Source organism: Ranitomeya variabilis, unplaced genomic scaffold (genome assembly GCF_051348905.1).
Source record: "Ranitomeya variabilis isolate aRanVar5 unplaced genomic scaffold, aRanVar5.hap1 Scaffold_500, whole genome shotgun sequence".
Classification (NCBI taxonomy): Eukaryota; Metazoa; Chordata; class Amphibia; order Anura; family Dendrobatidae; genus Ranitomeya; species Ranitomeya variabilis.
Genome location: NW_027508156.1, coordinates 72,235 through 90,923, shown reverse-complemented (window position 1 = coordinate 90,923; position 18,689 = coordinate 72,235). Strand labels below are relative to the sequence as shown.

Here is an 18,689-nt window from a genome sequence, read left to right as displayed (position 1 = left end):
CCAGCCAAAAACCAAATATTAGAATAGTGACCTGGGAGGCTGGTCTAGAAATCTGACATCCAAGTTAACTCTATAAATTAGGCCTGTACATAGAAAGATGTTCACAGTGAGGGACAGCCAAGCTGGTGTGATCCGTTCCATATTTCACCTCCCTCAGGGGCAGAATACCAGACTGCAAAGTTCCATATTTCTGTAAGTTCTCCTTTTTAATTTAAAACTGTTTTTGCATATTTGTATTTCACTTTTAATTTCCATATTTTTGTATCTTTTATTGTAAGCACTGTACCTTTCCTATTAAAGCTTAAAACTATAATAAGTCTGAACCTTGTATGCTCTAAATAATCCATAGCCTTAGAGTGTGTGATCCTTATAATTGGCAGACAGCAGAAGTATTTCTGAGACTCATGGCCCATGTGTTTGGTGAGTGGTGGCAGCGTGTATGAGCAGCGTGTGTGGACTGTCGTGGTGTGAATTGTGCTCACATTGCAGCATGGGACAGAAGTTGAATGCTGGACTGAGACAGAGTAGATAGATTAACCCTTGCAGGCGCAACCTCAAGTCACATGCTGAGAAGTGGGTACGTGACAATTTCTCATGTGGAATATTGGAATATAAGGATGCTGTATCAAGGGTGACCTTTTTATTTCAATATAAGTGTCCACAACTTCTTAGCAGGTGCCATTCTGTTCACATATAATCATTAAAGGGGTTGTCCACTACTAGGACAACCCCTTCTTGTTCAAAAATGTTTGGCCCCCCCTGGGACCAGGAGCCGAGCAGACGTGCCTTGGATGTGCTCCTCGGTCCCCTTCAGAATTTAAGGTTGAATTCTACTTTTTCACCCAGCGGAACCCGGACTAAAAGGCCCACAATATCCCACACACATCCGGGCTGACACACCTGCCGGTGCTCGCTACCGACGTGAGCCAGAACGCTTCCACCGCGAGCCGCCATCACTGCCCGTTGTCTGGAGCACGGAGGCAGAAGCGCACTGCTCCGGTGACAGAGGAGCAGCGGTGAGGGGGCCGGCGTGAGGCAGCACGCCTGGAATCGCGGCGCTGCCCAGAGAGGATCCGGTGAGTGTGGAGCCGTTGGAACGGGTGGACAGCAGCCACCAGAAGACGCGGCGGCCATCTTTAACACCGGAGTACTGCTCTAAAGGGTAGGCAGACTGTGGCTCCGGTCACCAACGGGGAGACCCCGCTTCAGCCCCCCCGGTGGTCACTCACCTGCCGGTTCGGTACCCGTGGTGGGGCATCCGGTTGCGGCGCCTGCAGGTCCCTGGAGGCGCCATACACGCTCTCCTCCCTGATCTCCTCTTTTGGCGCCAATAGCCGCCATCTTGCGGGGTGGCAAAAACTCAGCCTGAGACCCAGTTCACCCATTTAGGACAGCGCTATAATGCGCATTGTGCTGGACATCTAAAGGTCCTTAGGACGGGGGGCGAGGCCTGACTACACTACGGTCTGGTCGCACTAGTTAGGAGCTCCTGCACTGACTTGCTTATTACATTAAATCACCTGGAGCGACATATTGCGGTTACCAAGACAACACTAATCAGGCAGAGAAGTGTTTCTCTTTTAACCCTTAATACCGCTCAAGCTGTCTCTTCTACTGACAAACTTCTCCTTTGGCAGAACTTAAAAAGGGGAAAATAGTGTTTAAACTTTCTTGTTATAATAACTATGGAAGGTGCTCTGCAGTTTCTTTCCTCTCATTAATGTCCCTACGGCGACACCTAGTTTCCATTCCTAAAAATTTGTGCTAATCTCAAACATATGTGCACATCAAAGTGGAGTTAAGCTCCTCCATGAAAATTTTGTGGTGCTTTGATCATTAGATTGTCCTGCCATAGTGTTCTGTGCAGCGGTCCCTGGCCAGAACAGTAGTGAACCTCTGCCCATACAACACTTTCACGGACCCAACAACCCTAGCCCTGACGGCTCTCCAGACATTATTGACACTTCGTTATCAGGCGACATGGACTGTGGTGCTCTAATTTTAGGCCTCTCTGAGGCCACTCTAATGGCCTGAACTCAGCTCCCCCCTAATCCCAGTAAGGGACAACGCACAGTATGCATCATCCTTGACTCTACTTCTTCAAGCTGGTCGTATAAAACCGTGGTTCTCCATCCACTCCAACTGCTCCCATGACTAAGCTGCGCAAAAATAATCCTAGGTATGCTAGCAATAGATTCCAGGCGCTGACCGATCTGGAGGATAATATGCCTTCAGGACCTCTTTCCCAGTCCGAATCCTCCAACTCCTCCATAATAGACGGAGCAGAGTCCGAAACAATCCCAGCCTCTACCACCAGGACTCCGAGTACCCCAGCTCCGGATCATAATGCTCTACTCTCTCAATTTCAATCTATTTTACATACGGAACTATCCAAAATGTCTGACAAACTGACTAAAGATTTAACAAAGGAAATTAGGGAGCTGGGATCTCGTACCTCAGACTTGGAGGACAAAATGGATTTGTCTCTCGCCACCATTGCTACCCATGAAAAAGACATAGAGGCGCTTCACGAGGAGATTTATACCCTCAATAATAAGCTCGAGGACTTCGAGAATCGTGCTCGTAGAGGCAATATTAGAATTAGAGGCCTGCCAGAAACCATCACAGATCTTCAATCTGCAGCTACAGCCCTGTTCCAGGAACTCCTACCGGGCATTTCCATTGAACGCCTTGAGATGGACCGTATTCACAGAGCCTTAACCAGGAAAAACCCTAAAGGCCCCCCGAGGGACATAATTTTAAAGCTACATTATTATAAAACTAAAGATCAACTTCTCCAGGCCGCTAGAAATTCTACTTCTTTGGTTTTCCAGGGGCATTCCTACGAACTGTTCCCAGACTTGGCCCCCACTACTATCGCGAAAAGACGGGCAATGAGACCATATTTGGAAGTTTTACGTTCCAAAAACATTAAGTATCGCTGGGGATTCCCCTTTAAGCTGATGTTCCCCCACGGGGAGATGGTCCATACTGTCCTTTCCCCGGAAGGAGCAAGCCGCTGCCTCGCCAAGTTGCAGCTCATGAATCCCCCCTCACCTGCCTCAATGCCATCTGCGTCAATGCCACGGTCGGGGGACAGACGACCTGAACCGCAGGTCTCATCGGACCCCCCTTGAGATCCAGCATTTACCATAGCTCTACATGGAGCTTGGATATACACCTAGTCAATTCACATCTGCAGCCTTGGAACCGTCTAATATCAATATTCCTTTTTTCCCTTTCATTTTCTTGGCTGTTTTATAGCAGACAGAAAGTCGGTGTTAATAATGTTGAAGCATCTTAGTGTCTCTTCATTTTATAGTTTAAGATTGTTTTACAGTTTTCATTTAGGACTCTTCGGTTTTAGGCCCTCACTGGACGCCTACATGGAATTCGGTTCCGAAATGTTATTTCACCAGCTTTGAATGCCTGAGAGGGTCCCTTTTTCTTGCAATGCTTCGTTATATTATCTGTATTATATTTGTATTTTCAGGTTATCGATACTGACCTCACACTATGTATTGTTTTGGTGAGCTGTTGCGGCTGTAGGGTCTCCCTTCATAACCACCCCTATAGGTCTGGCATAGTTGACAACACACATGTCCTGATATACTGCTAGGCCTTATTGGTGTTTCACATACCCAGCTTTCCCCCACCTACCCCCCCCTTCCTATACATCTAATTATTAGGTTTACTCTAAATTGCGTTGTCCCTGAACTGTCCCTATGCCCCTACAGTGTCCTTATACACTGCCGCTCAGCACGTTGTGCTTAGCCAATGTTATGGTTTCTCTTGTTACCCTTATATCCCTGTTGTACCCAACTCTCCTTACTTGTGATGTCCCGACTACTCAATCCTCCTCCCCCATCTTACACCCGAGTAAAAGCAATCTACCTCGCCAGAGTCGGGAGGACTTCCTCACTTCCAACCCAAAAATACGAGTGATAGCTAACATAGGCGATCCCCATATCTCTTTACCATGCCGCTAACGATCATTTCACATAACGTACGAGGTTTGAACTCTCCACACAAACGTACCAAGGCCTTTCGCTATTATAGGTCTCAAAGGGCTGACGTGGTTTGTCTCCAAGAGACACACTTTTCGGCCAGTTCTTATCCAAAGTTCTTGTCCGCTTCCTACCCATTATATTATTTAGCCACCGCCCCTAATAAAACTAAAGGTGTGGCCATCTGTTTTAAGAGGTCCGTTCCCTTCGTCTTTAAATCCTCAGTAGCTGATAAAGAGGGGCGTTACTTGATAGTTACAGGCAATATTTCAGACGAACTGGTCACCATCGTCTCATACTATGCCCCTAACACCCATCAAACCGCCTTTTTCTCAAAATTATGCGAATTAATCACCGAACATGCCCAGGGAGCCACGATACTTTGCGGTGACTCTAACTGTATACTCAAACCCCATTTAGATAGGTCAACTACTGCACAATCTCTTCCTATCCCATCGCCACTTCCGTCGACGGACTCGTCCTCCCTTAATAAATTCCTTTCCCAATACCAGTGGGTAGACCTGTGGAGGGACTTGCACCCCTCTCAAAGGGATTATACATATTTTTCCTCGCGACACCTAGTCCACACTAGAATAGATCACATATTTGCCCATCCATCCTTCATTCCTAACATCTCTAACATTTCCATCCTTTCCACCCCATGGTCTGACCACTCCCCAATCTTGCTCATATGCTCCGCGCTGCACCCTAAACCATATTCATTTAATTGGACCCTGAATGATTCTCTGCTCTCCTACCCTGAGATCGCTTTAAAATTAAAAAGCCACTTAGAAGAATATTTTTCTCTCAATCTTCAGTCAGCCTCTTCTCTGATTTTTTTGTGGGAAGCGCACAAGGCAGTATTGAGAGGCCTGTGTATTCAAATAGCCTCCCGTAGGAAGAAAGAACGACTTGCGAGAGAGGCTGAATTGGAAGATAGGGTATCAGTGCTTGAGACTCAACTGAAAAATGCACCATCCCCGGATGTATACAGAAATCTCACTCACGCCCGAACTGAGCTTGACCTCTGTCTATCTGAAAACGCTGACCGAGCCTTACGCTGGTCCCAACAACGGTTTTATGCCCTCAATAATAAAAATAATTCTAACCTAGCGCGACGGCTAAAATGTTTACCTCAACCCCGCCCCCCAGTAAGACTACGTACTCCTTCAGGAATCACGTCCAACCCACTGAAGATCACTCAATTGTTCCAGCAGAAATTAATACAACTATATAGTGCCACTTCAACCGTCGATTCCAGTGAGCTGGATGCCTTCTTGGATTCTGTCCCGCTCCCGGCGCTGGGACCAGGTCTGATTGACCTGTTAAACCAACCTATTTCTTCCAACGACATAGAGCTAGCAATTCAACAATTGAAAGTCAATAAAAAACCCGGCCCAGACTGTTTTACAGCCCTATACTATAAAAAATATGCCCCACTCTTGATACCCCATCTTACTAATTACTTTAATTCCTTGAGAGACGGAAATAAACCCGGAGAAGCATCGTTGATAGCAGCTGTGTCTATGATACCTAAGCCTAATTCTGATCAGTTAGCATGGTCCAACTACAGACCAATATCTCTAATTAACATAGACCTTAAAATATTAGCTAAAATTTTATCTCAACGGTTAAACTCGGGGCTGGGGACCATAATACATAGAGATCAGGTGGGTTTTGTTCCCAATAGACAAGCATCAGATAACATAAGACGAGTCTCTCACCTGCTGCATCATTGTAGACAGCGCAATTTACCAAGCATGTTATTATCGCTTGATATTAAAAAAGCCTTTGACTCCGTTTCTTGGCCTTATCTGTTTGCGGTCTTGCGGAAGTGGGGTTTCCCTCCTTGCTTTCTTACAATGATTCAGGCTCTTTATAGCTCCCCTTCTGCATATGTTAGATACAATGGCTTCTCCTCCCCACGCTTCCCTATTCAAAGAGGCACTCGCCAAGGATGTCCCTTATCACCCATATTATTTCTTTTAGCCTTTGAACCCTTGGCGATACACATTCGGCTCAACACATCCATCCAGGGAGCTACTATAGCTTCAGTTCCTCATAAACTCTTCCTTTTTGCTGACGACATGCTGCTCCTCTTAACATCACCTCGCTCATCCCTCCCAGCTCTACTGCAAACTCTTAACAACTTTGAGCGCATTTCGGGTTTACAAATTAACCCCTCTAAGTCCTACGCTATGAATATCAATCTCCCCTCCTCTGTCACCACATTGTTAAAACAAGAATTCCCGTTTCAGTGGACCTCTAACCATTTGGACTACTTAGGAGTGAAACTCACTTCGGAATACGGTTCGCTATATGCGACCAACTACCCTCATATGCTCCGTAAAATCCGCCTAATACTCCAGTCATGGGGTAAACTTCATCTTTCTTGGCTCGGCAGAATACGCGCACTAAAGATGACTATTCTCCCTAAACTACTTTATCTATTCCGGGTCCTCCCGGTCTCGGTCCCCACACAATATCTGAAAATAGCCCAACGAGCAATTAATTCTTTTGTTTGGAAGGGGGGTCTCCCTAGGGTTAATAGAGCCACCCTTTACCGCCATCGTCTAAAAGGGGGACTGGGGGTCCCAAACCTCTCGAAATACTATCAAGCAGCTCAAATAGGTCAACTGACGTACCATGCCTACTCTGAACCCCCCCTGTGGCTAGCTCTAGAGGCCTCGGAACTTCACTCAAGTACCCTCGACACGATACTCTGGACTCTCCCAGTTAACCGGAGAGAAAATACTAACCCCATCATGGTTCATTCCCTTAGAATCTGGGATTCAATAAAATACTCCTCGCACTTAATTTCACCATTTTTGCCCTTGGCCCCCCTTTGGGGTAATGCCCAGTTCCCTCCGGGAATGGATTCCCTTAGGGACTTCCGATTATGGGTAGCTGCGGGAATAACGAGAGTTCATCACCTCTTCAACGTGGATGGAATTGTCCCATTTTCTGTATTGAGTGAGAAATACAATCTCCCATCGAGAGAAATATTCCGATACCTGCAACTTTAAAATTTTGTTCAATCCTTACTAAGAACCTCAGCCCCCCCTTATTCTTTCACCCCCTTTGAACAGAGATGCCGCCAAAACCCACATGCCCCAGGAATCATATCCCTTCTTTATTCACATATTAATTCCCCATCCCAGAGGAGGTCCTTGGGTTATACCGTTCGCTGGGAGTCTGACATAGGTTCAACGCTGACAGACTCGGAGTGGACCCAAATCTGGTCTTCCTCCACTGGGGGTTTGCTCAATACCCTCATGTTGGAGACTAACTACAAAGTATTAACCAGATGGTACCTGACCCCTGCCAGAGTAGCAAAGGCTGTGGCTAACTATTCCCCAAATTGCTTTCGGAAATGCAACTCCATAGGAGATATGCTTCATATCTGGTGGCTATGCCCAATATATACTATAGTAGAACACGGCACTCTGGGTATCTGAGAGGTGCTCAAGTCAGGTATCCAACCCGTAATCAATCAGCAATAATATACTTGGCACTCAGGAGAACTTTGTAGTGAAGTCAAAACATCATTTATTCAGTGCATCCAGTTCAACATGAACGTTTTCGGTCCAAACATAGGACCTTCATCAGACAGGATTTTTGAATACTGTAATGTACATATACAAAAAATACAAAAAGATATTTTTTAGAGACAAAATTCATGATGCACTTTGAGCATACAATGTATTATATTCAAAGATATGTAATACAGAAAACCAAATATCATTAGTAAGGTGATCAGACAACAATAGTGACGGACTTTGGTGAATCCTGACTTGGAGCGTGAGATGTGAGCTTCTTATCGAAGAAACAGAGAGCTGTGAATGTGTTGGTAAGAGGATTACGATAAGGTGACCATGCTGGGTCTGGACAAGGGCCTGCCAGAATGGGGAGATAATGGTGAAATTGCCCCTGAATCATGCAGGGTGAGCTGCCTAAAATACAAGAATACATACACGTAAAACATGTGACAACATATGAGGATACAAAAGGGTATACCAAAACAACGGGCTGCCGTATATGAGAGTAAGTACTAGAGTATATAGCGTGTGTGACCACCGGAGCTGTGTATGAAACCCCTATGGATCAAAATGGCTACCAAACTTTATGATGACATGCTGAGGGTAGGTGTAAGCAGTCCCCCCACTAGGAGTAATACTATTATATACCTGGAATACACAGTATGTCTGTATGGGCCCACGGATGGTGCCAGAGTCAGACAGAATCCAGGAGGTGTGGTACCGCCTACGGAGAAGGACATATTGTGGCAAGTGTGAGTACATGCCCATAGGTACTATAGAGGACCTCATGGTAAATGTAGGGCAGAGGGACACATTACCTTGTACAGTATGTGCGAATGCGCTGCCAAAGGGCGAGATGCTCGCTGGTGCAGGGAGCGCTGCAAGAAATGAAGGTAGTGCCAAATAAATAAATAAATAGTTTGGGCACGAGAGGTAAAGGCAGAAAAATTGCCAATAGGCACTATAGAGGAACCATGGTACATCCTGGGCAGAGGGACACAATACCTGGTGTAATAAACGGAGCTGCGCTGCAGATAGGCGAGGTACTCGCTGTTGAGGAAAGCGCTGTAGGGAATAAAGGAGGTGCCAATAAGATGTAAAATCCGGGCATGGGGAATAAGGACAGGAGTGTGACAGAGCGCCGCTGTACCTGGTGCTGCAGAGGAGAAAGGCGCCGTGCAGAGAGTCCTCCCGGAGATGCTGGCACTCCAGCGTTACTTCCGGGTTTATGTGTGCGCCGTCAGGGGGTCAGCTGACCCGCTGCGTCATCGGCGTCACATGACGGTGCCGGCCGCGCATGCGCAGGATCGGGGGGAGCGCTGGGCAGATTTACAGGCCAACTGGCGCCTGTATATGACATATAAAGTGTACTAATGCACCGCACAGCTAGAATGTCAAAGCCACAATCGGGGAGATTTAGTGGGCACTGCAGCATATGAATGAAAAATGAGGAATAAAAATGAGGAATAAAAACCGCAGGGTGGCTATATGTGGGAGTTACATGTACACATAAGGGGTAAATGAGTAAAACCCCGGGGGATTCCCAATGGTGGTCACACAACTGTAATATAGAGACAAAGCTAATACTCTATATTAGAATGGCATGGTGTGGAAATACTATACCATGTGAAGGATAGTCGGTGCTCAGTGCATAGTAGTGCAGCTAGCGATTCTGTGAGGATATAAAAGGAGAAGAAGAAGTTAATATAACTTACAAAGCATAACAGGAATCATAATGCAATATTCACAGTCATTTTACAAAAAAGCTGAGACGTCGTAGTCCCTATTCAATCCCTTTGGTTCTAAAGTCTGTAACGTGTAAATCCAAAAAGCTTCCCTTCTCTGGAGCATTTTGGTACGGTTCTGACCTCTCCTAGGGGTATCAACTTGCTCCAGAACCTGGAACCGGAGCTGGGCGATACTGTGATTTTGTTCAGAAAAGTGATGTGGGAGGGGGAGGTGTGTCTTTTTACATCGGATCGTGGACTTATGTTGGGCCACTCTATCCCTCACCATTTGAGTAGTCTCCCCCACATAGGCTAAACCACACGGGCACTTTATAAGATATACCACAAACGTGGATTCGCAGGTATAAAATCCTTTTATGGGAATTGCCTTGCCCGTTTGTGGGTGAAAAACAGAGGAGCCCCTCTGTATGTTGCTACACTGAAGACAATTCAAGCAGGGGAATGTCCCCTGTCTTTGAGTTTGCCCAATAGTTCGAAGGTTCTGGACCAGAGTTTATTTCTTGATTCTCTCAGTTACGAATATTAACCTTAAGAAAAACCCCTGGGAAGCTCTATTAAATAAGCGTATTTCTAATATTCCTAGATATTCCCGGGCCCTTATCACATTTATATTTTTAGCAGCTAAACAAACTATATCCTCGGCATGGAAAAAAACAGGCTTGGATTTATCGGGAGTTAAATCTCGCCTATCCTGGTATATGGTTAATGAAAAATTAACTGCTATACTAACTGACAGAGTCGACAGATTTGAACTTATTTGGCTCCCCTGGGCAGAATACGCAAGCCACACCCCTTTTGCGGATCCGGTATCCCGATTGTCTAACCTTAATCCTCAGGCGCCTGACTAAACTACCCAAACGGATACAGACTTACTATAATCCCTTCTCGGGTTCCCCTCTCCCTTCCCCCCCCCCCCCCAAACCCTTGTCCCACTTTCTATGTTTGTCTTTGTTTTTGCTGTTACACTCGTCCTTCATTATGACTTGTGTTAAGTTTATTGCTGGTAACTGGAACATAAATGAAAGACTGTCATACTGTCTATGATGCAATGTACTATTGGATAACGTTAAAGTACCTTCCTTTCCTGTACCACCTTTTTTTCGCAAACTTCAATAAAAATTTATTGTTAAAAAAAAATGTTTGGCCCCCATAAAACAACGCTTATACTCCCCACCAATGCCGGCTCCATTCCCATGGTGTTAGCACTCGCTCTCTGCAGGACTCTCCTCCAAGTCAAAACTTTCCTCCACCGCTCTACTGCTTATGTTATATACCTTATAGAGTGCACATGTGGGTTGCTCCATTCAGCAACTATGAACTAAAATACAATTACACAAAGCATATCGTCTCTAGGCATACTCTACAGACACAAAAAAGCAACTTCTCTGTGTTTACTATCACGCCAATAAAACACAGCCACATGTTCACCATTAATCTTCAACAAAAGAAAAACTGAAATATCCCATGGTCATAAGTATTCAGACGGTTTGCTCAGACACTCATATTTAAGTCCCATGCTGTCCATTTCCTTGTGATCGTCCTTGAGATGGACCCACTCCTTCATTAGAGACCAGCTGTGTTTAACTAAACTGATAGGACTTGATTAAGGGTATCCTCTCCATCTCAAGCACTCCTCTACGATCCACAGTCATATACAGCTTGATCAAGGAGCTGGTCCTCCATATTATTCACACTTTGGTTTTTCTCTTATTTGTTACAGCAGCACATTAAGTCATTCATTCCTACTCATATCGTTCCCGTCACATGGCAGCACGGAGTAGCCTCTCATTGTCTAAACTCTATTACACATGCTTTGGCATCAGGTCGCCTAGGATAACGAGCCTCTCATGTCTCGTCCTATCGTTCCCTTCACCACTGGTCTTAAGCTAAGTTCTGGGCAGACGGGAGGTGGGTTGGCGACTCGCCCTTAAAATCAGTTAATGCACAAGACTGCCTCTTTATAGGAAACCTCATGTTTCCTAAGCTGGGTCATTGAATCATCCTGGTTAGTGTTCCACCTCCATGGTGACACGTTTCACACATTTAAGCACTTTGCAATATGTTTTTTCGATCTACAATTGTATAGTTTTATTGTATATTTTAGTATAAATGTTAATGGGATATTTTGGTTGATACTGGTGCTCTTTTTGTAAGTATATAAAGCATTTAATGCATTGCATCCATTGATACCTTGTCAGTAAAGTAAAAAGAGACAATGTCCAATTCCGGTGGAAAAAACTGCAAGGTTTTATTTACTCTGCCGTAGATGTGATGTTTCGACCAGCAACAATGAAGCATGAAACAGACATAAGGCTGGTCAAAATGTTGCATCTATGGCAGAATAAATGTAACCTTGAAGTTTTTTTTCACCTGAATTGGATACTGTCTCGTTCTTCTATTGAATTTTTTCCTAGTGGACGCCTTGGAATTTTTTTGATGGTGCGTCCTTTCTGTGCCTATGTGTCCTTTGTAATTGTCCAATATTTGAGTGCTACAAGCCACCTTCTTTTTTATTACTGTCAATAAGGAAATCTTTCCCAACTTTTTGCATTATTATATTGTCAACTATTCCGATTATAGTTGTGAGGGTATTCCTTGTGGTGGGGTTCCCATCCATATCCTTCCTACATCTTTGAAGAAAACATTCCCGACGTCATTACTGCACCTTCATCAGGCTGGCAGGAAGGGCTTATCCATCTACAGGCATCAGAGGAGCCAGGGTGTGCAAAGAAAACATTCCCTACACCATCATGCTGGCAGGAAGGGCTAATCCATCCACAGGCATCAGAGGAGCCAGGGTGTGCCAAGAAAACATTCCCGACACCATCAGGCTGGCAGGAAGGGCTTATCCACAGGTATCAGAGGAGCTAGGGTGTGCCAAGAAGACATTCCTTACACTCAAGCTCAAACTTTACCAGCTTGCACTGTTGACGCCTGAACAAAGGTTCATAGCTTTACGCTGCTTGCTACTGATGCTTTCCCATCAGTAGAGTGCATCAGAACTCAATCTGACCAGGTGATGTTTTTCCACTGCTCGGTAACACAGTATTTGAAGTCCTTTTTTAGAGATGAGCGGTGTTCGAGTCGAACTGTTTTCCAATTTCAAATTTGAGCTGTTTTGGGCGGTGTTCGAGTCGTTCGTCGAACTCGAACAATTTGCTTAAAATTCGGCTGTTCGAGTTTCTGTTCGATAACTGTTTGTTCACCAAAAGCCTAACTTGATTTTCACATTAAAACTGTTTATCAATGTTAATAGACTGTTTCAGTGTATAGTGGGCGGGGGATAGATCTGGGCTGAAATAATGCTGATCTCCTTTTTTTTTTCTTTCCCGCATTTACAGAGGGGCGGTGCAGTCTCTCAGCCTATCAGCAGTGCGCACACACACAGCAATGTGTATGTGATGCACACAAGCAAGGGCATGTGTCATTGGCTGTGTATGTCACATTTCCTTGCCCTATAAGAACCAGCCATTTTTCCCGTCGCCACCATTTCCTCACTGCTGCAGCTTAGTGTTAGACGGCTCCGGTGCTGCTGTGGGCGCTATTCAGTCAAAGAGTCATTTTTGGGAACGAATTTTCTGAAAGATAGGTTTAGGGAGTCGGGAGTCAGGACTAGTTGTAATATCAGCCCTTTTCAGGGTAGGTTACTGCAGTTCATAGCACTTTTTGCCAGGCAGGTCTGTGCCAGTGTTGTGCAAGTGTTAGTCACAGCATTTGGTGTAATCTAGCTCAGCCAATCCTTTTGGGCTAGTAGCATTGTCTGATAGTCATCTGAGTAGCCCGCCTGTGAAGCTAGCTACACCACCTGTGTATCTCAATTTTTACTGCATCTAACCCAGTAAATCGTTTTGGGCCTAGGAGCAGTGTCTGCATGTCAGCAGAGTAGCCCACCCATGAAGCAAGCTACACCAACTGTGTATCTAATTACTAAGTTTTAACTGCATCTAGCCCAGGAAATCCTTTTGGGCCTAGTTGCATTTTGTGCTACTCAGCAGAGCACCCCACCCATGAAGCAAGCTACACCGCCTGTTTATCTAAGTACTAATTTTTAACTGCATCTAGCCCAGGCAATACTTTGGGCCTAGTAGCAGTTTCTGCTACTCAGCAGAGCACCCTACCCATGAAGCAAGCTACACCGCCTTCTTCCTTTCTCAATCTAACCTCTCGGCTCTGGGGTGTCCACTCTCCTTCCAGCTCTCTCCTTCTCACAGGTGGACTACCGCGTGTATTCACACTGTGGTGAATCTTTTGGGCCCAGGCATAAAAAGTCGTCGAGGTAATGGATAATATGTGCCGCCTTACAAACATCCATGATGACACATTCGAGGAAGCAACTAAACGCCTCAAATAGTGAGCAGGATATGGAGCACCCCATGGGCAAACAGCGATCTATGTAGTATGCTCCTTCACAGAAGCAGCCCAATGGGAGGACACTATTCGGAGGCACTGGTAGTAACCGGAATGCCCCCTCAATGTCTGTTTTGGCCATTAGGGTGCCCCTTCCCAACTTCTTGACCCGCCTGATTGCCTTGTCAAAAGAGGTACAGTACATAGTACTGTACTTGGTTCCACGTTGATGTTGTCATTTACTGACCTGCCCCTTGGATATGACAAATGGTGGGTTAGTCTGAATGTATTGGGTTCATTTTTTGGCACGACTCCCAACATGGATACCACTATGTCTTCTGAGGAAAGTGTTCTGAATGGACCTGCCGCCATTCTACCTAAAGATATTTCTTTTTAAAAAATTTTTGTCACGATGTCTGGGTGTTGGTAGGCTGATTTTAGATTTTTACTCCAGCCTTTCTTGATTTTAGAAGGGCATGACATGCCTATATCTGTGTCTCCTCCTCCTTTTACGCCCCCACCTCTTATATTTTCACATGACTATATGTACTTGTGACATTTCCATGTGTTGGTTGTGTCTTCTGAGCAGGTTGTCAGCTTTTGGACATCTTTTAAGGTGTTTTCTATATGTTTTCAATGAGTTTGTATGTGTTTGTGTTTGCCTGCCATTGGTTTCAATGGGGTTCGACGGTGTTCGTCGAACGCTTGATGAACATTCATCGAAGATGCCCCAATTCGACGAACCGAACCGAACTCGAACACTAGGGGAGTGGCTCAACACTAGTCTTGACTAAAATTTGACTGTATATGTTTAACACCATTGCAGGAGGAAACCACACAAGGTCGACAGGTTTTCAGCTACTGACCCCACTAGTCTATCATCGATGACTTTTTCAAGAATGAATGCATGCATAATAAATCTTTACAGCTACATTTTTCACTAATGCAACTAAAGTAAAAAGATAGACCATGGAAGTAGTAGATATAAAATATAATTTTTTTTTAATGAAGCCTGTTTGCAAAATTGCTTTATTAATTCCGTATAGATGTATTCTAGCAATAAATAGTAGTTTAGGAGATGAATAGAGCCTTTAATTAGAATAACAGATCCCGTAATATTTAAGCATTATATTATCTGTTCAACAAGATTGACCCATAATAAACATGGAGACAAAAAGTGAGACCGAAAACTACAGGCCCTGCAACTTTCCATACATCATTGGGGAAATGTATGGTGTGAAGGAAGTTGTCCTCCATAGTCTCTGATGATAACCTTCTCACCCAGCATCCGCTTGGACTCAACAGTGATTGAAACTAATCTGGTTAGCTTCTATTATGAAGGTCAGCAACTTCCTGCACTACAGCTGCTGTCGAACTACAACTCCCAACTTACCTGGACAGCTGCATGACAGCCAGGGAATGCAGGGAGTCATCGTTTTACAATAGCTAACGTGTCAAAAGTTTCAGATTTCTTTTCAGTGATGAGGTATGTCCCAGATTAGCCTGGGGTAAAGCTGTCAATGTTGTTTAACTGGATTTATTATGGGCGTTGGATACTGTGGCACATAAAATGAGCATGCCGTTCATTTTCTCATGAAAATGGCCTAAATCCATGCGGCTCTTAAGGGAAATTACATCATAGACTTTTGCTCCGGCTCCATATGCTCTTTGGGAGGTTAACTTGGATTTTTTTGTTAGTAAATAAGGGGGTTGTCCACAACTAGACCACCATAAATAATAACGCCTGTACTCACCTACTGCACTGGAGGTGTCGTCACTCGCTGTCCCTGGAGCTCACGTGACGCTGGCACCCAATCAGCGCTGGCATTACTGGACCCGACTTCAGACAAATTTGAACATGGGAATGGCGCCAGCACAGGAGGTGAGTATAAGTGTTATTATTTTAGGAGGGCAAAGCTTGGGGTATGAGAAGAAGTTGTCCAAGTAGTGGACAACTTCTTAGAGGTAAGTAAAATTGATTTGAGTACATTTGTTTAGGTATGTATAGATACAAATTTGATTAGATTTTATTGACTACTGTTTTATTTGATACTTTTTTGTGTTACTGGGAAAAAGAAAAGCCATCTTGATTTGTTGATCACTGATACATGCTTTGTTCCCGTTCTGGATGTTTCATATAGAAATTAGCAAAGTGTGAAATAATTTATGGAACTGTTTTCTATTTTCAGTTGAAGAAAGTAGGAAAGATTCAAAAACAAATGTCCTTTTACCTCTCCGTGATGAAGTGGAAGATAAGGAATCACCGATTGACAAAAAAGGAACTGAACATGGACTGGATAGATCTTTTGCATCTTCTGAATGTGGACAATATTTTAAAAGAAGTCTCATCCTTCCAAGCACAAGTGCATTTACAAAGATATAAAGACATTCTCATGTTCAGAATGTGGGAAATGTTTTGCCTATTAATCACTTCTTGCTATACACAAGAGGGTTCACACAGGAGAGAAGCCATTTTCAGAAGGCAGGTCTTAGTATGCATCAGAGAACTCATGCAGGGGTGAAGCAGTTTTCTTGCTCACGGTATGGAAAACTGTTTACTTGTAAATCAAAATTAGTTGATCATTTAAGAACGCACACAGGGGAGAAGCCATTTTCATGCTCAGAATGTGAAAAAAGTTTCACCCGGAAATCATATTTGGATGATCATGTAAGAACTCACACAGGGGAGAAGCCATTTTCATGTTCAGTATGTGGAAAATGTTTTAGCCAGAAAACATCTCTTACTCTACATCAAAGACTTCACACTGGGGAGAAGCCATATTTATGTTCTGAATGCGGTAAAGATTTTAAACATAACCCAGGTTTAGTGGAACATCTGATAAATGAAACACCGGAGAGACCATTTCCGTGCTCAGAATGTGAGAAAAATTTTATTCAGAAATCAAGTCTTTTGGAACATGTAAAAATTCACACAGGGGAGAAACCATATACATGCACAGAATGTGATAACAGTTTTAGGCACAAATCAAGTCTTGTAAAGCATCTCAGAACTCACACAGGGGAGAAGCCATTTTCATGTCTACAATGTAAGAAATCTTTTGCTTATAGAAAAGGTTTGGTCTTACATCAGAGAACTCACACAGGGGTGAAGCCATTTTCTTGCTCAGAATGTGGAAAACGTTTTACCTACAAATGCAATCTCATTAGACATCAGAGAAGACACATGGAAGAGAAACACCTTTAATGTTTGTTAGACATGGACAAATGCTTCGCTAAAATATAGAAAACCATCACCCCATTACTTGCCAAATTCAAATTTTTACAAGAACGGATTTTTCAGAAAAGGGCGTCCCAATATTTATTTAAAAATGACAATGACATGATTTCCTATTTTGAAACCATTCATTTTACAAACACAACACAAAAAATTGGACCTAATTATTAAAATTATAAAATCTTAGTTGCTAGAAGCTAAAGATTAGGCATCCCCAAAAAAGGACATTGGTAGATAATGGGTTAACATCAAGAGATTTTTGTGATGATCTCACTTATGGCTTTTGTGTTTTAGTTTTCCTGAATTATTTACGTAATTGTTGAGCCCTGTGTACACTACTGTACTAAAGCCAAGGAAGACACAGCCGAACTGTTGGATTAATACCTTAAGTACTGTGATCGCTAGCTACCACCACGTCTTAGTGGCTTGATGTGGGAGATAGTTAAGTCTTGCCATGGCTGGCTGATGGTCTAAGAAAGGCAAAGAGTAAGGCCGTTTTCACGCATCCATGAAACATGAACTGTTCTTGCTTCTGAAGACCTCGTCTCACCCCTCAATCTGAGTGACCTGTTTTATATAGATCTATGAAGCAATTAGCTCAGGTCAGGAGACCCAGCTTTGGGTCAAATCTTTTGGATCGAATGTTTCACACATGTGTGAAACTGAACCAAAATGTTGCCTGTCAGTTTAGTAGTGACTGACAATAATACTTTGTCAGACAAGTATATCAAGGCATTTTAGAAGTGATCAAAAGGGAAATAAAGAGTTAAAGAATTAAAAAGTAGTTCACTGTAAATAAAATAAAATATATATTTATCATAGGTAGTTTTATATTTTAAGACTAAAAAAAATTATAGTATCACTGCACAGGTTATTTAAATCACACAGTAAACAACTGAAAAACCCACCTTTTGTAGTTAATCCTGTTTTTTTTCCCCTCATGTTAATATCTCCCTCAACCCCTTCCCAAAAAAATAATGTACCCAAATATGTGTGTAATAAAAATATTATAAGTTCCAAAAAAATTAAACAATGCCGCAAATAGACCAGGACAAAATGGTTGGCACCTTTTTTTAAAGTAAGAAAAACTCCCAATGGTCACTGAAATCATTTGAAACTGACAACAGTAATTTTCTATTGAATTTTAGTAAATAATAATAATTATAAATCAGACTTTGTAGCAGAATTCTGGTCCTACAGGAAAATTGGGCTGTTGACAACATTTTTCATGTTGAACTGGGGTCTCTATATAATAGTGGCTGGAGTGGAAAAAAACATTTTTTTTTGCCTCTGTTGTAAAGATATTAGCAATCAAATATTTGGCAACTAATGAGTTAACTTTAGTTAAACCAAATTTTTTTTTCAGATAGTTTTCAGTGGGGCGTTTACTTCTTTTCCCAGTATGACATTGATCAATCGTATGCAGGCATCATCACGCGTCCTGCGGTTCTATGTTACTACCTGCATATGATTGGTCAGAGTCACACAGGGAGAAGTAACTGCCCCTAGTGAAAACTGTCTGATAACACTCACTTGGATTTGGCTAAAGTTAACTCATTAGGTGCCAAATATTTCATAGCTGGTATCTTCACAACAGAGAGACTAAATAAAAATTATAAAGAAATATGCTCCGCATATTACATGGCTTGTCCAATTCAACATAAAAAACTGATGAAAGGCCTCTTTTCAAGAAAACAAAACTATTAAAAATGCCCTGGAATAAAATTATGGTTCCTCTAGAAAAGATTGAAATTAATTTTACCATGTGGAGAAGTGAAACTACAGAGTGTCCTGTAGTTATCACAAGTGTCTG

At 43.3% G+C, this 18,689-nt stretch overlaps 1 pseudogene; it reads left to right on the top strand.

Moving 5' to 3' along the window:
- The first annotated feature begins 15,499 nt into the window (after positions 1–15,499).
- LOC143790645 (uncharacterized) lies at positions 15,500–16,849 on the top strand (annotated as a pseudogene).
- Positions 16,850–18,689: the final 1,840 nt, after the last annotated feature.